The 25,479-nt window shown below is 37.6% G+C and overlaps 1 protein-coding gene and 1 long non-coding RNA gene across 3 annotated transcripts in view; one reads left to right on the top strand and one right to left on the bottom strand.

The window, feature by feature from the left end:
• The window catches only part of KCNIP4 (potassium voltage-gated channel interacting protein 4), a 1,207,795-nt gene that overhangs the window by 405,784 nt on the left and 776,532 nt on the right, over positions 1-25,479 (top strand). The window lies entirely within an intron of this gene.
• On the bottom strand, positions 946-18,720 carry LOC309627362. Its single transcript, XR_014243708.1, has 2 exons — positions 13,097-18,720; positions 946-12,750 (listed from the first exon to the last, which is right to left on the bottom strand). It is a non-coding gene; the product is annotated as an uncharacterized lncRNA (long non-coding RNA).

A 25,479-nucleotide genomic window follows, 5' to 3' on the forward strand; every position in this document is an offset into this window, starting at 1 on the left:
TGCACATACGTTCATTCTTGATAATGGCTCTTTAATATGGTGAAAGTCTTATCCTCTGCTGTAAATTAAATGTTAATGATAGCCACTTAAACTCTAATCATTCATTCTGACTCTTCTAGAATTGCTTGTATGCTTCAATAATACTTTGATAGTCTTATATATCCCAGGGTTCAGCAACTTTTCTATAACAGTATATTAAAGCTTCATTTTATTTCTTTTAAAATGTAAAAATGATTTTTCCAGAGTTTTCATGGTGAATGAGCTTACTACAAGTCTGATTAAAAGGGCAGGAGAGGGAACGTAGGGAGAAAGAAAGGAAGGGATAGACTTTACTAGTCATAGATCCACAATAGATGATCAGAGGGTTTTTCACAAAATTGGATGATTTCAGGAGATGTCCCAGGATTCTGTCACACTGGTCAGACACTTTTCCTCACGTGTTCATTGCTAAACTAATCATCATCAAGGAGTTCTCATTAACTAGCCTTGGATCATATTTTCACCCCACCAGCCAAGGGATGGGACCTTCCTTATAAATGAACCGTGTAGAAGGCAGCATGATGTTGCAAAAAGCAAGGATGGGCTCTGGTATCAAAAAACTGATTTGAGGCAGGCTGACATAAAAGATTAAATTATATTATGTATCAATATGTGAAACATTTCATACCACTCCTAGTAAATACTAAATGCTCAATTCATGGCACCTATTATAATCCTTTCCTTAGTAATGATAGTGAATAATATAATTGTCTTAACTTTTACTTCTTTAACTGTTTTGGTCTGATGTTTCTGGTGGGATATAGAGCGTGCATCAAGCTGGCACATTCCTCTAAATGAAGAAAGCCAGTGGAATCATTGCTGTTCATCAGAGATTAAGTGATCAAAATTAAAAGGACAAGTCCCATGAATTGTTTCTGAGATCACTTTTGAGGGGTAAGAGGAGAGTAAATCAATTCCTGAAGTCTATTTAGTCTTTGGTCTGAGGAAGTGATCAAACAGACTTTCCTGTTTCAGTGATGTCTAAGGACATTATAGTTCCATCCCTTCTGTTTTGAGTCTTTTTTTTTTTTTTTTTTAGCAATTTCATGTATCTTTATTTATTTATTTTATTTATTTATGGCTGTGTTGGGTCTTTGTTTCTGTGCGAGGGCTTTCTCCAGTTGCGGCGAGTGGGGGCCACTCTTCATCGCGGTGTGCAGGCCTCTCACTATCGTGGCCTCTCTTGTTGTGGAGCACAGGCTCCAGACGTGCAGGCTCAGTAGTTGTGGCTCACGGGCCCAGTTGTTCCGCGGCATGTGGGATCTTCCCAGACCAGGGCTCGAACCCGTGTCCCCTGCATTAACAGGCAGATTCTCAACCACTGCGCCACCAGGGAAGCCCTGTTTTTAGTCTTTAATGGACTCTCCCTTTCACTCCCACTTTCTTTCCTTCCTATCAGGAAAGGATGCTGAAAGGAAAACCATCTTTTTCTAGTGCTTGTTGTTCACTTTGGACAATGGGTACAAATGGTTACTTCACTCTTCTTTATGTTCCTACTAATCCTCCAAAAGGTCCTGAGGACATCGAAACTCCCCTAATGGAAAAGGTTATTTCCTTACTAATCTGTATTTCCCTAACTTGCTTCAGTGCACGTAACAAATAAGTGTGTAATCCAGACTCCAACTGTGGCAAACTGGAACACTCCATGTAACGAGATCTATTATTTTTCCTCATGCAATTTAATAGACCAGTAATTTTAATACCAAAAAAAGTTTCCAAGACAAATCAAAATGTGGTTCTAATTGTATTGCTTGTTTTCTTTTTCCAGCATTGATTTTTTCCCTTTTAATTATGTAGTATAATCTATTTAGTATCAATAAGAACAAGGTTTCATTGTTCTTTTGTGGAGGCATCAACCTAGACACTTCATAGCAGCACACAGTTTTGTACTTGTTGGCTGAACCTTCCTAGAGGGTTACAGAAATTAAAGCTTGTTATCTTCTGTGAATAATCATAAAAAGAAATATGCCCAAATTTATTAAGCTTTTAAAAGGGCCAGAATCAAGTCAATCAGTGAAGTAAATAAACCTAAAATGGTATCCTTGCCAATGCATTAAATAATATAATATTAGGTGATACCTTATCATTGTTTAGACATTAACATTTCAACTCCCATGAATGAGAGCTATATTTGCTCTCATTCCCCAAATAAGCTATAGTCCTCTTAAGCTATAAAAGAAGTTGCTTAACATTAATACAGTATACTAAAGGCAGACATAACTAAGATTATTTGGTACTAAGTACTACTATCATTTGGCTTTCAGTAATTTTGAGTCTGTGGTTTTGTAAAATGAGTTGTATTTGTGAATATTTAATTTTCAGAACTTTGATCTGTAATAGGCACTTATTTATGGATACACTTTAACTTTTAATACGGCTCAATTGCAGAAACAACTTTGAGCTATGGTCCATTTGCTGCAGTGACCTCTAATCAGAGTTATGATAAACATAACTATATAATAATCGGAAAATCAAATGTAGAGTTGGTTTTACAACTGGAATAACCCAAGGGTACATGACCTTAAGGTCAGGATATTGTGCATCAGGCCACACCAAGTGAAACAAAGTTCGATTTAGATCCCCATGAAGTATCATTGGAAGCCTATTTGCATTTACATTATCTGCTTGTTTTTAGAATATGCATAAATTAACTCCCTGGGTGGGGGGCAAATTGCTACGTACAAAGAGAGAATGAAATATTCTCAAAGGAGCAGCACCTGATTAAGAAGCAAAAAGTCAAAGTAAAATGAAATAAAAGCAAGTAAAGGTATAAATCAAGTAAGAGAAAACTATTCCATGAAAAATGAAGAAATTAAGTAAAAAGTTATCCCCAGTGGAACTGAAAAGCTGAAATTATTTCTTCCTGAAAACACATTACTTGTTTGGGCGAATAAGAGAAAGAGTGGACTATAAAGCATTGAGGTGTTAGTAGATATGGGTCACAGGACCTGAATTTCAGTTCCAATTCAGCCTCTAATCTGTTATGCGACCATGGACAATTGATGTTTTTTTTTCAAGTTCTTGGTTGTCTCATTAGTAAAATAGAGTTGATACTCTCTCTGTCCACCCTACAAGGTATGGTCCACTCTGCTCCTTCTCTTCCTTCGAGACCCAGTAAGTCACCGCCTTTTCTTTGAAGTGACTTTCACTGCAGAGTTATTGCTTCTTCTTTTCATTCATCAACACTGTTTAGACCTCCATGGCATCCTGGGGTGCTTCGTGTGCATCGTTCCCTGTTTATACTCTGAACTCAAGAGGCAGCTGCCGTCAGTAATTTCTTGAATAAATCTGGGTATGAATAAGTAGTGTATATGCACTAGTGGAGAATGTATGCACTTTGAATTTCCAGTGCCTACCACAGAGCTTGACAAATGGTGGGTCTACAGTATATTGCCAAATAAATTTTTTAAAGTTCTTTGAGACTATTTAGAACTAAGTAATTCAGTGTCCTCATCCAAATAGTGAAAGATTTGGATTGAATCACCCTTAAAAGTAGGTGATAATTATTATTATAATTATTTCTTACCATTTATTTGCTGATGATTATGTGCTACATACTGTTCTAAAGCTTTATATTCATTCCATTTGGCCATAAATATGTCTATTTAGGTAGCTTTTATTATCCAGTGTTTTACGGACGGGAAAACAGAGGCTTAGAAAACTTGTCTTATTCAAAACAGATGGCAGAGCTTACAGGTAAATTAAGGTCCCTTTGATTCCAAAGCCCATTCTCTCATCCGCTAGGTAAAAAGGTACAGGGAAAGATCCTTATGCATGTGGGTTAATTTTATTGACTCAATGAAATACATTGAACAGAATGGCAAGGATTAGGAAGTCACATCAGCAAAGAGCAAATGGCCAAAGTAAGAACTGCTTATACCACTCACAAGCTGCTGACTACTTTTTAATCACCACAGTCTTAACATTACAACATCTGGTAAAGCATGATCTATAAAATCTTTGCTTCATGTTCCAATTAATTTATTATCATGGCATGGCTCTAAACAAGCAAGAGATCATTGTTTTCTTTTAATCATCACTTTTGATGGTTGTATCTAAATAGATGGTGTTGATGTCCTTAGTTTTTGTACCTAGATATTTCTTTTTTATGTCACTCAATAAGGCAGCACTCCCTAATAAGGCTAGCAATGTATGGTTTGTATTACTTTGGTAAATTTATATCCTGAAAAAACACAGACTGCTTCTCATTTAAGGTAACAGGCACAATGACTGCAAATATCCAAAATAAAGCTGATTTGTAGCATAGCCCTTGGATGCAGTACACTCTGGTTTACAGGAAGTATCTGGCCACAGACACTTCTGGCCACAGCACACCTCCCTGGCTACTTTTAAAATCAGAAAGAATCAGAACCACCTCCCCTTCACAGTAGCTTCTATTCAGGCTCTCAGCCAGGAACTTCAGCATTGACATCCACGCTCTTTCCCCTTTCTGCTCATCCATAAGTCCCATGTGCCCTTCTCCATTGCTGGTCCAGCACCTGGCCGCCTGTAGTGGAAGAATCCTGGTTCCTTCCTTGGTACCTGTTTTGTTTTTGTTTTTTCCTAGTTTTATTGATATGTAATTGACATATAATATTGTATTAGTTTAAGCTGTACATCATAATGATTTGATACATGTATATAATGCAAAATAATTAGCAAATAAGTGTAGTTTGTATTCATCACTCACATAGTTACAAAGTTTTTTTTTTTCTCGTGATGCGGACTTTTGAGATTTGCTGTCTTAGCAACCAAAATACAATACAGCATTGTTAACTATACCAGGCTGTATATTGCACCTCCAGAACTTATGACTACACGTTTGTACCTTTTGACCACCTTTACTCATTTCCCCCACCCCTTGTTTTATAGAAAAACAAAACTATAGAAGTTACAAAACCCAGGAAGGAAAGTGAATTCACTGTGGCCTAAATTAGTTTAAGTTATTTGCAAAGTGTTTGACTTTGGATTCAAAATTAGAAAATGGGATGTACCATTATCTCAAGGATATCCTCACTACCAAGTACTGCTATGGGCCAGCGAATAGTGCTAATGAGACCTGAGTGGTGGATTTGAGTCCACTTGGAAATTTCCTACTCTCCGTTCCATGTCGCCAGGACACGTTGTTCTCTCTAGTTTTCTGATTTTAAGATGCAAAATATTGATAATCAGGGAGCTTAAAGTGGAGAATTTTTCATAAAATCACCATTGAAGTATTACTGGAGTCATAAATTTTATCTTTATACAGGACATTTTTCTATAACCATGTTAAAGACTAAGTATATATGGTGGCAATTTTCATTTTTATTTCTATTTTTCCCCAATACTGTATTTAACCCTTCTGATCTTTCTTGCCATCTTTATGACTGTGAAATAATGCAATTCTGGTAAGATCCATGGTGAAACCAGCCAGGGTAATTACATCAGTGTTGTCACAGTATAATTTACCCTGTGTGTGTTTTCTGTGGTGTATATGAAATCTAGGAAGGTCTATTACTATAGGGCACTAAACTTTCCATCAGTAGAGCATTCCTAAATAGTTATCTAGGGGAAAAATCATAAAGCAGTCATGTGGTCAAACATATTTAGGAAGTGCTGTGTACTCTACCCACTACTGGAAGGTATGTGATACACATATTTATATTTAAGGTGGTTGTTAAGTGCTGCAGTAAAGAAATCTGTTTCACATAATTTAACCCAGTGTTTTCCATGACAATTTTTTAATATTGTTTTCAGTAATGTCTACTGATGTATTTTGGAATTAGTGTTCCACAGAGGACCCTTTGCAATAAACTGTCCTGTAGAGTTATTTCAAGGTAACTGGCACAGTTTGAGAAATCAGTAATGGCAACCATTCCTGAAATCGTCTGGACGAAAGAAAACACATCATCCCATCCTTGAGGAGGGTAACGCTTCTCAGGAGGTTTGACTGTTTATTCCTATGTAAACCAGGAGATAAAAGACGAGTTTGTGTCCCATCTCTGACACAAATCAACTGTGAGAACTGGGGCAAATTATTTAACTCCTCTAAACTAGATAGTCCTAATCTCTAAATTGGATATAGTGATTGCTGAACCATGTACTTAACATATCTGTTGAGAAAACACTTCATAAAATGAAAGAACTATGTAAAAAAAAAAGAATTGCCATCAGATCAATACCATTAGAATTATCCCTTGAAGGCTGTCCCTTGAAAGCCATTAATCTATGAACATTTCTCAATGTTCTCAAAATTCATTTTAAAACATACGTTTCTTGTCCCTATAAAAACAAAAACAAAAAACTGTTGGCCTTACAAATGTTTTGAGCAAAATTCATTTACCTCAGTAGTATATTGTGATGCAACAAACCAAAAGATATTTTCCCTGCAACATTTGAGATCTGAAATCATTCCACAGTTAACTAAGCCTGTGTTTTTTATAGCATACAGCTGTGTCCGCAGGCACACCTGGGCCAGCATGCTTCCAGCCTCTGATAGACCAGCTAACTAGACCTGGATCTGGAGTTGAGACCTGGATCTGACAACCGTGGGAATAACAGGGGACATTGGTCACAGTGATTCTATTTTTGCCACCTATAATGGTGGCCTCCCTCTCTGTTTAGATGCTCAGGCTAATTGGATAAATTCAATATTTATTTAAAGGAAGACATTTTTCAAACATGAAATAGAAGTCCATCTGAAATATTTCTTATTCCCACCAATAATTGAGAGTAGATGTCTAAAATGGTTCAGGTGCCTCTTCCTTCTGTAAGATGCATCCGTTTTGGTTCTGTGTTCTTATTTCCACAACTCTCATGCTTTAACACAACTGTACATACTCACTTCGGAGTTTTCATTAGAGAAATTCGATCAGGAGAATTTGATTCATCAAAAAATTGAGTATTTCCAAAGACCCCATTGCCCTGAGGCATCACTGAAGGCCATGGCTGCTGGGTCCATTCATGCTGGAGTCATTGAAGGGAGCAGACTCTTTTCACTGCTTTTGTATGTGTATGTGTGTGTGTGGGGGGTGTACGGTTCACAGATTTTATTGATTTTTCCAGGACTCAGGTGCCTGAAAATACAACACACCTCAGTGAGCTCAGTACACAACAGGGGTGGAAGAAAGCAGTTCCCTGAATCACAGATTTGGCTGCTCTGTTGCAGGGATTTGGTGGGTGGCCTCAGATGGGTGAATGCAGCTCTCTTTGTGCGTTATCTCAGACTTAATGTAGGGGAAACATTCTCACATGCATCAGCGTTTTGAGGCATTTCCAATTCAAGAATAATAGGCCAGTAGCTGAGAGCAATTCTGATGAACGGTTAGAAAAATGTTTAGCTTGTGTCCTGGCACTAACCCTCTACAAATTCACTAAACACTGAAAGAGAGTCTATGTTTAATTAATTAATGGGATGGAATGAATGAACCCCGGGCAAAATCAAGTCAAAAAAGACTGAGATTCCTCTACACATTTAACAGACATTTATTCGGCCCCATTGTGCAATATGCTAATTTCTGGGACTGCAAAGATGAGTAACACATCGACATGGCCATAAAGAACTGCAGAGTCCAGTGGGGGAAGCAGCCTTGTAAACAGACGGTGACAGTGCAGTGAAGGAAGTGCTCAGGGAATAGGTGCCCTGGAGCATGGAGGGAGGGTGAGCTGCCTCTGAGCAACCACGGCAGAGGGAAGAGCCACATGGGGAGGGCAGGCAGGCAGAAGGAATCGTTTATGCCGACGCATGACATGTTCACTGAAGCACAAGATGATGAAAAGAAATGGTAGGAAATCTCAAATTTAGTTTTAATATTGGCAAAGGATTGCTCTTAGAGTACTGTCTCATTATTAGAGCTAATTATTTGAGAACACAATATTTAAATGTTTAGGCCTATGTCTAGGGTTTGGCTTAAAATAGAATGTGTGCCTTAAAGATGAAGATATCTGTGCTGCTCTCAGCCTCCCCATCAAACTTGGAATAAAACGCAAAATCCTCCTCATGACCTGTATGCTCTTTAGTTCAGGCTGCTGTAACAAAATACCATAGATTGGGTGGCTTATCAGCAACAGGAATTTATTTCTCGCAGTTCTGGAGGCTAGAAGTCTAAGGTCAGGGTGCCAGCATGGCCAGGTTCTGGTGAGAGTCTTCTGGGTTGCAGATGTCCGTCTTCTCCTTGGATCCTCTCATGGTGGAGGGCAGAGACAAGAAGGAAGCTCTCTCATGTCTCTTCTTCTAAGGGCACTAATCTCATTACTGAGTGCTCCACCCTCATGAACTCCCCAAAGCCCTCCTCCTAATGTCATCATATTGGGGATTAGGATTTCAACATCTGAATTTTGGGCTGATGCATTCAGTTCGTAACAACCCCCTCATCTCTTTCCCTACTGCCTTGCTGCCTCGCTGTACTTCCAGCCACCCCAACTTTCTTGGTTTTCCTGTCTCTCTTTGCATTTGCTGCTCACTCTGTCTAGGGCATGTGTCCTCCATTTGTTTGCATACCTTACTCTTTCATGGTGTCTTTCAGCTCTTGGCTCAGATGTCACCTTCAGAAGGCCTCTACTCATTGCTTTCTCCAAAGATCATCCCCCATTCATCCTTAACCCTTGTTCTTTAGAGCACTATCACTACTCGGCATTACGTAATATGTCAATTTATATTCTTCACATTTGGATTGAATTGGGGTTCCTCCAAAGATGTGACCATCTCCTAACACTGGGGAAACTATGAATGTAACCTTATTTGGAAAAAGGATCTTTGAGGTTAGGATCTTGGGATGAAATCATCCTGGGGTTTAGGGTGGGCCCTAAGTCCAATGACAAGTGTCTTTATAAGAGAAGAGAAAGGGAGAAGGTAGAACTTTTTATTTTTTTGGCAGAACTTTTGACTCTCTCGTCCTATACTAACAATGATGGTAATAATGACAAAGGCTAATATTAATATGCAAGGAAATTTGCTTTCATTTTCTACTTTAATGCTCATAACAACTACATGAGATGGTGAATTATTATGATCCCATTTTATAACTGACTAAATTGAAGCTCAAAAAATCTCAATAACATGCCCTGAGATCACGTAACTACTAAGGTGCTTCCTCAAGCAGAATAGGGGTCTCAGGTGGCACACCTGCATCTCTGAAACCCCAGCTCTGTCTCTGTGTTCCTTGTAGAGCATCGCCTTCTAGCATTGGCATTAGTCTTAGGAAAAAGAAACAAACTTCCATGAAGGTGTAAGATATGCAAATATTACAATAGGTATTTTCATATACATTTTCTCAATTCATTCCTTTCCACACTTCTGCAAGGCTGCTATTGTTGGCTTCAATTTACAGATATGCTAGTGGAGATTAGCAAAAAGCTTGAGAGAGATGGATGGCATTTTGAGGTTGCTATGGTTGACTCAAGTTCCTGATCTTTCCACAGTAAGCAACTTTCAGACTACGCACACCTGCGCTCAGAACAAGTTATTTCAACTCTTTTATGCCCCATTTTGAGCTTCCAGGGGTTTCCTACAATTCTTCAAGTATGCTGCATTGACTAGCCTTTTTCATCAGTGCTCTCTGCCCTTGGAAGAAAGATTTTATTTTTTCCCGTCAGTCACCACCTAGTGCTTATTCCGCAAGAGGCTGAGCTTCTTGCTGCTTTCTTTTCTCAGGACAGCTGAGCAGGATGTGAGCTAGGACGTTGAAAAGCCACCTTTGGCGTTTCAGAGGTTCTTCAACATCCTACTCTAACTTAGCAGAAATTTTGTTTTGATTGTATGTTTTGTTCCCACATCCCCTTTATTTTCTGACTCTGCTTCTTCATAGCTTTGTGAACCCCAGGAGGCCTGGGAATAGTGTTCCACAGCAAGATAAGCTACTCTAAGGAAAGGTCAGTCTGCCAAGAGAAGCCTAAAAAACGAGATATTTAAAAAATAGGCTTTGCTGTGGCAAATAGAGATAACGCTCCATCCTCCACATCCTTCTCAACCTCTAACCCTTTTGAAAATAAAAGTATTCACAGTCCTAGAGACTTTCAAACTCCACGGTTATATCCGATCAGGGCATGGGCAAGAAATATTCCATAGGAAGGGATTTCTTATAACTTCATAATAACAAAAGAAAATAGCAAAGTGATCTCTGCACACTATTTATTCAGTTTTGGAATGATCAATTTTTAGATGCTTAAAATAGCTCCTCTAATGCAAGATTGGTAAATGACCTCAATCCACTAAGTTGACTTCAAAGGAAAAAGACTAATGTCTTTTATTAGTACATTTTTGCAAATTAATCCTTTACCTGCATTTCTGTTATATCCAGTAATAGCCTAACTTAACTTAATCAGCACTTTGCAGGATCTTGTGTTTGTGGTTTGAAGGAATTATCACTAAATGGTAAGATTAGAAGCTTGTTTTTCTTCAAATGAATGGAATTTTGGAAACTAAGTATCTAATTGACCTTTTCCTAATCACATGATTCAATAATATAATTTTACCACATGAATTCCATACTTACTAGTTGTAAAAATAAGAATGCCTATATTTTGCAACAAATAGGCTTTTAGTAAAGCTCTCCCCTATCTTTCTCAATCTATACAATAACCCAATGATCATCTAGAACTGGACAGACAAGCCATTTGCACTTGCCTGGAGTACCTGAATACTTTAACTGTATTTAAGTATCTCTTAACTGAAATCTTTTGTCACAATCCAGTATTTCTTCCGTTTTCCATTTTGACTGCTGCGTCTGTTCTTCAAAGATTAACTGCCATTTATGGAGGAAGGAAGACAAAAAATTCTAGGGCCAGTGAAAGGAACTAAGGTATAAAGACCCAAGGTGTGCCAGGCAAGGCTAGATATCTTGTATATTCTATTTAATCCTCATGAAATAGCCTAGTGTTTCTCCAAGAAATTGAGCACTCTGAAAGCTCCACAATTAATAGCTTTTGGCGGAATTGTGTCCTTTCCATTGAAAGAATAATAATTAATTTTTTATCAGGCTGTCAAGGATGCTTAGTCTTTTGGTAACAGTTCACAGCACTAAGACACATTGGACTGTCACATTTCTATGAACTGTAGCCAACTCCAAAGATCATTTAATAATTCAGTATGGAAAGTTCTTAGTATCATAATGGCAAGGCAGTGTGAGACTGGCTATGGATTTGGTACAGGTAGAAATTATAATTATTCAATATGGGAAGATTTATCATTAAAAGCTACGAGAACCAAAGAGTTCTATCATTTGCTTCATTGCATTGCTCTTGAAAAAGCTAAGTGTGTTTCTGTTTTCCAAATATAATCATGCCCTTATGAAAAATTTTCAGAGTTTGAAGTGAAGAAGTAACAGAGCATTTTTCAGTTTTGTATAACAATTAAAGGATACATTTTTATACACAGCAGTTTACTCATAAATACATTTATTTGTATATATCATATATATGATAATAACAATGGCTCATGTTTTCTGTGTTTTTTTGTTTGTATTATTTCTGTTTCTTAACATTTTCAAGAATGTAATTGGGTTATAAAACTATCTGAATATGCAGTGAATAACCATAAATGACCCTCTAAAGCATTTTAATTTATTTTTAACAAATTTCTTTATTGAAGTATAGTTGATTTACAGTGTTGTGTTAGTCTCTGGTGTACAGCAAAGTGATTCAGTTATACATACATATATTCTTTTCCACATTATTTCCATTATGGTTCATTACAGGATATTGAATATAGTTCCCTGTGTTATAAAATAGGATCTTGTTACATTTTAAAGTGTGCTAATGCATCCAGCTATGGAAGGGGACAGAGGAGGGAGTCTTTGGTACTAGACATAGCACTGTGGGTTTCTGGCTCAGAAAGACTGAGAACTGTATTTTCTTTTTAAAAGTTTTGTTTATGGTGTACTTTCACAAAATTTCTCTGTCAAAAATCATAATAAATAAATTCAGGATATAGCTCTCCTGGACTCTCCATTATGCCAAAAGTCGTTGACCATGTAGGCAACTGTATACCTCATTATTTTTCCATTGGAATTTGTAAGAATACATGTCTGGGATCATGTCTATGGGGAGGGGGGTTAAGTGGTCAAGAATTTTGACCCATCAGGGATAGAGGTGGTGATGGACTTTAAGGAATTGCGTGAAATGAGCAGTTACGGTAACAGAAAAGTGGGATTTTTTTTATTGTTTTGTTTTTTTAATTTAAATTTATTTATTGTTTTATTGATGTCTAGTTAATGTACAATATTATATAAGTTACAGGTATACAATACAGTGATTCATAATTTTTCAAGTTTATACTCAATTTATAGCTATTATGTAACATTGGGTATATTCCCTGTGCTATACAATATATCCTTGTAGCTTGTTTTACACATAATAGTTTGTACCTCTTAATACCCTACCCCTGTACTGCCCCTCCCTCATCCCTCTCCCCACTGGTCACCACTAGTTTGTTCTCTGTATCTGTGAATCTGCTTCTGTTTTTGTTTTATTCACTAGTTTGTTGTATTTTTTATAGTCCACGTATAAGTGATACATACAGTATTTGTGTCTGTCTGACTTACTTCACTTAGCATAACGTGGAGAGGACTTTCATTTATAGGGAAGATGTTAGCTATACTGAGGGACGCTCACCACCCATTCTGCCATGAGCCCCCGTGACAGATGTATAGTCATAGTTTCCATGGTCAATTATTAGGGTTTATGCATCTGCCCTTACTCAGCCACAGAAAATGTGGATTTAAAAGTGGTTTTGGGCTTCCCTGGTGGCGCAGTGGTTGAGAATCTGCCTGCCAATGCAGGGGACACAGGTTCGAGCCCTGGTCTGGGAAGATCCCACATGCCGCAGAGCAACTGGGCCCGTGAGCCACAATTACTGAGCCTGCGCATCTGGAGCCTGTGCTCCGCAACAAGAGAGGCCGCGATAGTGAGAGGCCCGCGCACCGTGATGAAGAGTGGCCCCCGCTTGCCACAACTAGAGAAAGCCCTCGCACAGAAACGAAGACCCAACACAGCCATAAAATAAAAAATAAATTAATTAATTAAAAAAAAAAATTTGGACGAAGACCAAATAATATAAAAAAAAAAAAAAAGTGGTTTTAACAACACCTGAATAGGTTCATTGAGGGAGAAGAGAGGTTAGAGACAGATAAACTAGTGAAGGCAAATTTTCAGGGAGGTTACGGAATGGAATTTAGCATTTTCTCATGCACGGTAGTCTTGCAATTTGTTTTGAGAATGGGATTTACAGTAGGCATCTCAGATGAGGAAACTGGCTTCTTCCAGTGTTCATTATTAATTTAATTAACAATCTCGGGCTGATCACATTTTCTGGCACTTACTTCAAATGTTAGTCTTCGCTGTCATCTGGCTAGCAGTTAACTCCTTTCTGCCGTTGGCTATGCAGGAAGGGAGAATTTATGTGTATTCTCTCCAAACATGTCTGTGATTGGCTGTGACCTTGAAGACCTTGTAAAGAGATCCATGAAAAAATTTGCAAGACTGTTTTGTGAGCAGTCTCTCTTCCTGCAGAGTTTTCTCACAGTGGTGGGTTTAAGGAAATGTACGCACTAAAACACTGTGAATTTCAATCAGTGAAGATGGATGCCTGCCATTAGGAACTGAGCTGCTGTAGCTGGACATTATCTAATGTGTGGTTAACTTGCCTTTATTGAAATAAATCCAGCCAAATAGATCTGCCTATAATTTAGGGACCCACAGATCCTCTGAGGTCATCTTGCTCAGCTCCCAGATGTAATAGATGAGCAAAGAGAGCTCCAAGGGGACACTGCTCATGTGTCCAGGGTCTTGCTGGAATCCTGATGTATTGAAGCCCATTTCATTTAGGACTTTCTCCCCATAAGGGGAGAAATTCCTGTGTTCAAATCCAGGCTCTATTTTTAGTTTTTTAAGGAACCTCCATACTGTTCTCCATAGTGGCTGTATCAATTTACATTCCCACCAACAGTGCAAGAGGGTTCCCTTTTCTCCACATCCTCTCCAGCATTTATTGTATGTAGATTTTTTGATGATGGCCATTCTGACTGGTGTGAGGTGATACCTCATTGAAGTTTTGATTAGCATTTCTCTAATGATTAGTGATGTTGAGCATCCTTTCATGTGTTTGTTGGCGGTCTGTATATCTTCTTTGGAGAAATGTCGATTTAGATCTCCTGCCCATTCTTGGATTGGGTTGTTTGTTTTTTTTGTATTGAGCTGCATGAGCTGCTTGTAAATTTTGGAGATTAATCCTTTGTCAGTTGCTTCATTTGCAAATATTTTCTCCCATTCTGAGGGTTGTCTTTTCGTCTTGTTTAACTGCTTGAGCAAGTCACTTAACTTCTTTATGCTTCAGTTTCTCATCAGTAATATGGAGGTAATACTAATATATATGGCATTTCACTTTTGTGAGGAGTAAAATGAGTTACTCTGTGTCTGGCAAATAGTAAACATGATAAAATTGTGGCTCTTTTGGTGCTTGTGATTAGCATCTGGTATTGGAAGAAAAAACATATTGCATTACGTTTCTCTAGATCATTGGTTTTCAGCTGGGGGTAATTTTGTCCCCAGGGAATATTTGGCCATGTATGAAGAATTCGGGGGTTGTCACAGCTTCAGGTTAGAGGGTGCTTCTGGTATCTAATATGTAGAAGCCAGGGATGCTGCTGAACATCTTATAATGAGAAGGTCAGCCCACACGACAAAGAATTACCCAGCCCCAAATGTCCACAGTGCTGAGGTTGAGAAACCCTGCTCTAGATTTTAAAATATAACAATTTGAATCTAGAATATGAATTAAAATTGAGTTTAAAAAGAAAAATGATGGTGCCTCAATAATAATTTTATAAATGGGAGAGGGTTTCCTAGTTTCAGCCACATGTCATTGCATATGTGCTGTCCCTACTGGTGAAGAACTATGTGTAAGACAGTCCTTTACTCATTGCCAACCCTCCTTATTCTCCTCCAGCAATTGGTTGTAATGATTTCAGCAATTTGAAACCATCCAGGTATTTTTAGATACAGAAGTTGGTAAGAAAGTATACATTTTCAGCACTTTACGTATTGATCATTCACTTGGATTATGTGGTGTTGCCACTCACTGTCTTTGATTTCATAGTGAGTAGGAAATCCTATGGTCAGAAATCTTTATAGACAATGATGTGCTTTTACAACTGTTGAAGTAGAAGAAGGCTTTCCCATTCATTTAAATTTATTTCAGCAGTGCTTTTGAAATGTTATTTCTGCCCCAGTATTCCTGTTTTTCTTTTCATGTTACTTTGATGCAGGGGGGACAGTTGTGACCTTGATGTGATTTGCAAGTATTTTTCTCTTATTTATAAAAATCAAACATCTCACAAAATTAGATGTTATATATATTTGGAATATTTAGAAGGTCATAGCCTTCTCAAAAGGCAGTTTTCTGCATATGCCTATGTTTATAGAGTTATAAGATCCCTTTAAAATTATGAATAAGGGGCTTCCCTGGTGGCACATTGGTTGAGAATCTGCCTGCCAAAGCAGGGACACGGGTTCGAGCCCTGGTCTGGGAGGATCCCACATGCCGCGGAGCAACTAGGCCCGTGAGCCACAATTACTGAGCCTGCGTGTCTGGAGCCTGTGCTCCGCAACAAGAGAGGCCACGACAGTGAGAGGCCCGCGCACCGCGATGAAGAGTGGCCCCCGCTTGCCACAACTAGAGAAAGCCCTCGCACAGAAACGAAGACCCAACACAGCCAAAAATAAATAAATAAATTAATTAATTTTAAAAAAATTATGAATAAGCAGTAGGCTACAGTGGCTGATAGTCCAACAAGGAAAAATAACACTTGCAGCTGCACTGCTGTTACATTTCACTGTGAGCAATATTATTATATAAGGACCTCTTTAAATATAAATTGTAGCATAAAATTATCTACCAAAGAGAGTAGTTTTATAAGTGTGATACACTGTTAAGAAAACACTACACATATACATAGACATGTGCTATATATATATGTATGTATATATATGTATATATATATAGAGAGAGAGAGAGAATATAAATATGTATATATTTAACTGAATCAGATTTAAATCAAAATCTGTATTTCTAGATTTTTTTCCTCCCTTTCTCTTTTCTATTAGTCAGCTCTTGCTAGAGCAATGCTGTGTAACAAACCATTCCAAATTCAATAGGCTTGCAACAGCAAGTATTTGTCTTCAAATTTACAGGTCTGTAGGTGACTCTGGTTTAGTGGATCGAGACCAGGTTCAGCTGGGAGGCTCAGCTGATCAGCAGGCTTTGTCACTTCTGCTCCATATTTATGTGTTCTAGTGTACAGTTTGAAGGCGTTTGGTTTTATCATAGTGGGTCACCAGAGCACGAGAGGCAAGCCAAACCTTAAATATATTTAAGGACTCTTGTCACGTCACATTCACTAGAGTTCTGTTGGCCAAAGCAAGACACATGGCCAAGCCCAACGTTAAGGAACTAAAAAGCGTATTTTTCCCATAGTGAGAAAGGAAGGGAGACTGGAGTAGATATTTACTCAAAAATATTTCCGGCTATCACACCTTCACCTTATTTCAGATAAAGGTTAAGTTGTCTCTTTGTCCTGAAATTATGTTCTCTGCCTCCTTCTACCCCCAGAATTGAGGCCAGTTACCAGAAAAGCAAGCCCAGATCTGTGCAGAACCATTCAGCAAGACGTTCTATGTCACACATCTATGTTTTCCCATGCTTATAATGATATGTTAATGTATGTGTGGATATGGTTAATTTGTTAGAGACAGTAATTTAATTATAGGCTCAAACATTCCACAGCATAAACAACTTAAGGAAGGAAGATATAAGAATGGCTCAGAACTTTAGATTTGGTACTAGCATGCAATTATGAAATGACATACCAATTAGGAGATGCAAATAACTTTTAAGAAAAAAAAAAACATTTTAGATGTTTTCCTCTTCCTCTTCTCTTAGAGAGAATACATTAGCAAATCAGAGAGGAAAAAGTATATGCACAGTATTTGGGGTCATGGCAAGTCTGTTTCTCTATTTCTCTCTCTCTTCTGCTCTATTGAATTATCTCTGTCTCTTGCTCTCTCTCTGCCTTACTTCCTTAGCTTTATATGGACCAGGGTTCAAGCTCCCTGTGAAATCATCAACCTTGATTCCTCTTGACTTGGACTGCATGTGAAATATGAAATCATTTTATCACAACAGAATGTGGTAGGCAGAATTCTAAGAATGGCTCTCAATGATCCTCCACCCTTATATAATTCCCTCCTCTTTGAGTATGGATAGAATCTTTCAATATTTTGAAATATCATTTGTGCAATTATATTATTACATATCAAAGGTGACCTTAAGATCAGGAGATTATCTGTGTGAGCCTAACCTAATCACATACTTCTCCAACTGGTGGCAGAAGAACAAGACAGAGAGATTCCAAGCATGAAAAGGATTCAATGTACTGTTGACAATTTGAAGATAGAGGGGGTCATGTGAGAAGGAATGCAGGACCGCCTCTAGGAGAAAAGGGCAGCCTGAGGAGAGCCAGCAAAGAGAGGGGGATGTCAGACCGACAGCCGCAAGGAACTGGATTCTTCCAACAACCTTAATGAACTTGGATTGGATTAGTCCCTAGAACTTCCAGATAAGAGCCCAACCAGCTGATACTTGGATTCCAGCCTTCTGAGACCCTCACTAGAGAACACAGTCAAGACTGCCCAGACTTCTGATCTGCAGAACTGTGAAATAATAGATGGATAATGTTATCAGCTGCTAAGTTTTTGGTAATTTATTATGCAGCGATATAAAGTAAATACGATGTCTCAAAACTTCTATATGTGTGTATATATGTGTATGTATGTGTGTGTGTGCATTTCTTACAGGCTGACAGTGTCAGTGGTACCCTCTTCATATGTCAAAGCTGACACATTAGCTCTAACAAGTCAAATTATATAAGCTTTGCTAGATCTCTATTTTCGAATTGGCCTTGGAGTTTACTTAAGTCATTTAATCTTACTATCATACAAAAACAGATTTAGGTTTTGTGGGGTCTGGAGTTTATACAGTTTTATGACACCCTTTTAAGAAAAAGATTACATGATTAAAATAGAAAACTAGGTGTAAAGTGGATATTTATGTAGGATGAGAAATTATAAATTTCAAAATTATAAATTTTAAAAAGCTGACAAATTGTATAAATATGAAAAAGTAAAACAGTAACATACTTCTAAATATATTAACTGCTTTATGCATCTATGTAATATTTTTACGTATGCCTGTTTGCATACTATTTGATGATTTTGCAATCTTCTTATAGACAGAATAGAAAGATAATTCAGGTTTACAGCAGAGTTGATAGATACTTATTTTTTATTATAAATAGGAAAGTTTCCTTTCACTTCATTACTCATTATTTGCAATGTTGTTTTAATTTTTTGGATTATTGTCAAATAGACAGAAAGTGTCTTCTGATTTTCTTTCATAAGTTGTAAAATTTTGTGATTTTTCAAACTTCAGTGTGCATTAATCTTAAATCATCATTGAATTGACAGTATTCATTACCAGTTTATCATCGATGCTTTCATTTTAGTAGTATATTAAGAGTTTGTTATTTTCATCAATATCAGTGTTTTATGTCATTTCAACATGAAATTGAAATCTTTTTTCCAATGTATTTATTTGATCCATCATTTATTTCTCTTCACTACTTAGATTATCAATCCAAGAGCCTACTCATTACTTCTAGTCAAAAGCCTACTCATTACTTCTAGTCAAAATAGATCTCTTCTACTAATGATTACTCCTTTTAGTGTAATCTGAGTTGTTGTTGTTTTTTGGTGTTACAATATGCTTCTTCATGTCAACATAATTTCTAAATTGATAGTTTCACTTTTCATTTTTATCACTTCTGTTTTACACTGTATTATTCTTTATTTTTTTTCTCATTTTTAATATCATTTTGTAATGACAATAAAGGTAATTTTACATACATCCTAATCAGAAGTCTGTAATTTCTTGTTCTTGTATTGAAATGTGCTGTAACGTGTCTTTAAATTGTAATTAAAATGGCATATTTGGACTTTCTCAAGTTTTTGAATATTTTACAAGCTTGTTTTTATTTGAGTTTTTATCTCAAATCATTGGATATGTTTTTGACGCCTAAAATATCTTTGACCTCAAGTTGCAAGTTGTAAGATTTGAACAGCTTTGTAAGGAGCAGTCCATCCTCTATCCATATACTCTCAGGGTTGGGGACTGTCCAAGATATTTATGGGTCACCTTTGGATCATGATACCAGGTGGGTTCTCACATTAGGTAGTAGTCACATCCGTGGAAGCCATTCCTACCCGAGGACAGCCATCCATAACTTGACTGTACATAAAAAAGGCTCATGAACCACATAAATAAATCTAAACTTTCCCTTAGCTGGATTCTAAAAATGCCCACAGTTCCTAAGTTTGAGAGACATGAGAGAAAGTGTGCCACAGAAAACTTAGAGTGGATTTTTAGTTTTTTAAGGAAGCAAAGCAGAATGCCACCTTGCTCCAAGCCAGCTAGGAATGTGAATATCAGATGACTCAATTTTTTGGGTGCTTTCACATGCACAAATCTGTAAATGACCACCAGCACCATAAGTATCAATTTTGGGATTATAGGTAAATTTTAGCAAGTGGTCTCATTTACAAAAACAGAAACTGTGAATAATGAGAATCAACAGTATAACTTAATTGCATTTATGTATTACTTAATCATTCATTCAACTATTCTGTGAATATTTATTGGGTTCCTCCCATGTGTTAGGAATTTTCCAGGTCCTGGAATGCAGGAGTTCAGAAAGAAATACCCTTGCCTTCATAAAATGGATAATTTAATACAGATTAGAAACAGCATTAGTTAAAATCCTTTCCTGTTCCATTGACAAAGTACATTTTGAACCCACATGCAAATAATTTTGTACTTGGAAGCTTGGTAGTTCTATAATGTAAAAACTTTTCCATGATAACTTTGAGGAGAATTATCATTGTAAACTAAGGTTGCCCCTATGGGCAGAGCTATCCAATGTTCTTTAGTGTTAGATGGTTTTACCTTATATCAGTGTTACCTAAATCTGTCTCTTCCATCAGAGGTGCTAATCAGTATTAAATTAACACAAAGAAAACAGAATCTTTGACTAAATTATTTTTGGAAACTCTGAGTTTAAGTTTCTTTTGATGCAGGGCTCTTCAACACCTTTATTCTGCTAAAGAACATCATGAATTTCCTGGAGAGTGATAGAGAATGCAGTTTCTAACATTTATTTGATATCATATGATATTTGTCTTTCTCTGTCTGACTTAACCTCACGCAGTATGACAAGCTCTAGGTCCATCCATATTGCTGCAAATGGCATTAGTTCATTCTTTTTATGGCTGAGTGATATTCCATTGTATGTGCGTATAATATCTTCTTTATCCATTCCGCTGTTGATGGACATTTAGGTTGCTTCCATGTCATGGCTATTGTAAACAGTGCTTCAGTGAACATTGGGGTGCTTGTATCTTTTCAAATTATGGATTTCTTCAGATATATGCCCAAGAGTGGGATTGCTGGATCATGTGGTAGCTCTATTTTTTAGTTTTTAAGGAACCTCCATGCTATTCTCCATAGTGGCTGTACCAGTTATGTGGAATCTAAAAAAACAAGGTACAAATAAACTTATCTATGAAACAGAAATAGAGTTACAGATGTAGAAAATAAACTTATGGTTACCAGGGGGTAAGGGAGGGGGAGGGATGAATTGGAAGATTGGGAGTGACATATACACACTACTATATATAAAATAGATAACTAATAGGGACCTACTGTATAGCACAGGGAACTCTGCTCAAGACTCTGTAATGGCCTATGTGGGAAAATAATCTAAAAAAAGAGTGGATGTATATGTATAACAGATTCACTTTGCTGAACACCTGAAACTAACATAACATTGTAAATCAACTATACTCCAATAAAATGAAAAATAAAAAAATAAAATATAAATTTTTTGACCACAATAATTTTTTTGTGAGGGAAGTCAGATGTGTAAAACCAGCTCCTTAAGACTTTGACGCCCAAGGTTTCCCTGAGCAATCTTTGAGGTAGGCAGATCTGGGGTTGTCATCCAGGTATTGTCCAGGTACCTCTCTTGTATCCCATGTGGAACACACTACCTCCAGGGTCTCCACGTCTACTTTTTTCTGTGTTCCAAGCTTCTCTTGATGCTTAATGCTTTGTTTACATCATATTTATATCAGAAGGGCCTTGATTTCTAGAGGGAACTTCTGGCAGATGCTACAGATTCTTTCCATAAGTTTAAACTTCTGATTATCCCCAATGAGAGAGCAGCCTCTCTCTTGAGCAAACGCACCTGATATGAATCTTCATGTCGAAGTATCAAAACTTACAATTTTAGCTGTGGCTCATTGTTGGAAAAGTGCTGCTTAAATGCTGTGTACCTGTGAGGTTGTCTATTTTTGTTATTAAAGGTCATCATGTGACAGTGTGATTTTACCTATAAAATGGAAGACTTCTTACCTTATTTGGCCATGTGCCTGTTTTATAAAAGCTAAAAGCAAAAATCCCTCTCGTGATAACATGTGCCCTAGGATTTGTGCAAAGTATATTTGGGGAAGCCATGTGGTTCAGTGGAAAAAGCATTTACGCTTTCAAATCTGAAGACCTAAATAAGTTTAAGGCCCAGTATCTCTATTATAACAGTGTCTGGCTGTACACAAATTATTGAAATTTTGTGCACCTCAATTTTATCATATATAAATTGCAGAATGGCCAATAGGATTCTTTTCTTTTTTTTAAATTAACATCTCTATTGGAGTATAATTGCTTTACATTGTTGTGTTAGTTTCTGCTGTATAACAAAGTGAATCAGCTATACATATACTTATATCCCCATATCCCCTCCCTCTTGCATCTCCCTCACACCCTCCCTATCCCACCCCTCTAGGTGGTCACAAAGCACAGAGCTGATCTCCCTGTGCTATGCGGCTGCTTCCCACTAGCTATCTATTTTACATTTGGTAGTGTACATATGTCCATGCCACTCTCTCACTTCGTCCCAGCTTATCCTTCCCTCTTCCCGTGTCCTTAAGTCCATTCTTTATGTCTGCGTCTTTATTCCTGTCCTGCCCCTAGGTCCTTCAGAACCATTTTTCTTTTTTTAGACTCCATATATATGTGTTAGCATACGGTATTTGTTCTTCTCTTTCTGACTTACTTCACTCTGTATGACAGACTCTAGGTCCATCCACCTCACTACAGATAACTCAATTTTGTTTCTTTTTATGGCTGAGTAATATTCCACTGTATATATGTGCTACATCCTCTTTATCCATTCATCTGTCAATGGACACTTAGGTGGCTTCCATGTCCTGGCTATTGTAAATAGAGCTGCAATGAACATTTCAGTACATGACTCTTTGTGAATTATGGTTTTCTCAGGGTATATGCCCAGTAGTGGGATTGTTGGGTCGTATGGTAGTTCTATTTTTAGTTTTTTAAGGAACCTCCATACTATTCTCCATAGTGGCTGTATCAATTTACATTCCCACCAACAGTGCAAGAGGGTTCCCTTTTCTCCACACCCTCTCCAACATTTACTGTTTGTAGATTTTTTGATGATGGCCATTCTGACCGGTGTGAGGTGATACCTCTTTGTAATTTTGATTTGCATTTCTCTAATGATTAGTGATGTTGAGCATCCTTTCATGTGTCTGTTGGCAATCTGTATATCTTCTTTGGAGAAATGTCTATTTAGGTCTTCTGCCCATTTTTGGATTGGGTTTTTTTTTTTTTTTTGTATTGAGCTGCATGAGCTGCTTGTATATTTTGCAGATTAATCTTTTGTCAGTTGCTTCATTTGCAAATATCTTCTCCCATTCTGAGGGTTGTCTTTTCATCTTGTTTATGGTTTCCTTTGCTGTGCAAAAGCTTTTAGGTTTCATTAGGTCCCATTTGTCTATTTTTGTTTTTATTTCCTTTTCTCTAGGAGGTGGGTCATAAAGGATCTTGCTGTGATTTATGTCATGGAGTGTTCTGCCTATGTTTTCCTCTAAGAGTTTAATAGTGTCTGGCCTTACATTTAGATCTTTAATCCATTTTGAGTTCATTTTTGTGCATGGTGTTAGGAAGTGTTCTAATTTCATTCTTTTACATGTAGCTGTCCAGTTTTTCCAGGACCACTTATTGAAGAGACTGTCTTTTCTCCATTGTATATTCTTGCCTCCTTTATCAAAGATAAGGTGACCATATGTGTGTGGGTTTATCTCTGGGCTTTCTATCCTGTTCCATTGATCTACATTTCTGTTTTAGTGCCACTACCATACTGTCTTGATTGATTACTGTAGCTTTGTAGTATAGTCTGAAGTCAGGGCACCTGATTCCTCCAGCCCCGTTTTTCTTTCTCAAGATTGCTTTGGCTATTCGGGGTCTTTTGTGTTTCCATACGAATTGTGAAATTTTTTGTTCTAGTTCTGTGGAAAATTGGTTGTTTGATAGGGATTGCATTGAATCTGTAAATTGCTTTGGGTAGTATAGTCATTTTCACAATATTGATTCTTCCAATCCAAGAACATGGTATATTTCTCCATCTATTTGTATCATCTTTAATTTCTGTCATCAATGTCTTATAGTTTTCTGCATATAGGTCTTTTGTCTCCTTAGGTAGATTTATTCCTAGGTATTTTATTCTTTTTGTTGCAATGGTAAATGGGAGTGTTTCCTTAATTTCTCTTTCAGATTTTTCATCATTAATGTATAGGAATACAAGAGATTTCTGTGCATTAATTTTGTATTCTGCTACTTTATCAAGTTCATTGATTAGCTCTAGTAGTTTTTTGGTAGCATCTTTAGGATTCTCTGTGTATGCCAGTAGGATTCTTAAAAAGCATGTGGAAAGGTGTCTGGTACAACATCTGAAACAGAATAAGCCCTCAATGAATGTTAGCTCAATTCAGACATTAATATTTCAGTGGTCTTTTCATTTTTATAAGGTCTTACATAAATTTATAAACAAAGTCATAGAGCATTATGCACAGTTAAAAAAATTCCTAACTTACAACACCAAGGGAACCAGTATTAAGAATTTGAAGAACCCCTGGAATTCACTCATTATATTTGTTCCCCCTCCTTCCATCCACCCTCTTTCCCTCCCTCCCTCCCTTCCTTTCTTCTCTTCCTCCTTCCCTCTCTGTACTTCTCTCTCTTCCCTCCCTCTCTCCCTTCCATTCTCTAAATGGAGCATTTTCTGCTGATTCTTTTAATTTAGGAAGAATTACATTTTACAAAGACCGCCTTATAAAAGGTGGTCCCCACGTTTGACAAAAGATACTTTAACTGATGTGATGGTAGAGGTTAAACTAGAAAGCATGGGAGGCCCACTGCATTTGGGGGAGTCCAATTACTGTTTTCATGCATTGGATGGATTGTAAAAGCTATTTGTTTTCCAGTGAACATCATAGTTTTATGATAATGCTTTTGTGGTTTTGGTCCTGCCACATTCACACAGGGCACACACTGGCATTGTAGAAGCTTGAGTGAGAGTGTGCCTAGCTCAGTGCTGGGACACAATGCTTGATAAAAACACCATGTAATATGTGCTCCGTGTGGAGAGTGTGTTTATACCTGTGCATTTTATTATATTTCAGGAAAACACAAGTACAAGGCATAACATATTGGAGAGAGAAGGAAATACTAGGACTTCTACCATGTAAGTGGCAGTTTTGGGAGATGAGGAGTAATGAGGAAGAGGGAAAAAAATAATGGTCTGGGTCTTCCCTGGTGACGCAGTGGTTAAGAATCTGCCTGCGAATGTAGGGAACATGGGTTCGAGCCCTGGTCCGGGAAGATCCCACATGCCGTGGAGCAACTAAGCCCGTACACCACCACTACTGAGCCTGCCCTCTAGAGCTCATGAGCCACAACTACTGAGCCCACGTGCCGCAACTAGTGAAGCCTGCACGCTTAGAGCCTGTGCTCTGAAATAAGAGAAGCCATCGCAGTGAGAAGCCCGTACATCGCAAACAAAGAGTAGCCCCCACTCCCTGCAGGTAGAGAAAGCTCATGCACAGCAACAAAGACCCAACGCAGCCATAAATAAATAAATAAATAAGTAAGTAAAAAAATAATAAATTAAAAAAAATAGTAATGGTCTGTGGCTGTTTAGAAGAGACATGATAGGCTAGAGCTAAAAGGAAGTGGAACTTGTTTGCCTTCCTCCTGTATACCTGCAGGCACAGAACAGATATGGACCTCAGAAGCCAGGCTCATATTCCCACTGGTCCATACTCTCAACACTGAGCAAGGTGCCTTGCCCATAGTAGGTGGATATTTATGAATGACATATTCATTTCCTAGGGCTGCTGTAACAAAGTACCACAAACTGAGTGGCTTAAAACAACAGAAATGTATTGTCTCACAGTTCTGGAGGCTAGAAATCCAAAATCAAGGTGTTGGCAGGGCTGTAC

The sequence above is a fragment of the Balaenoptera borealis genome (assembly GCF_965194805.1).
Source record: "Balaenoptera borealis genome assembly, chromosome: 4".
Taxonomy (NCBI): Eukaryota; Metazoa; Chordata; class Mammalia; order Artiodactyla; family Balaenopteridae; genus Balaenoptera; species Balaenoptera borealis.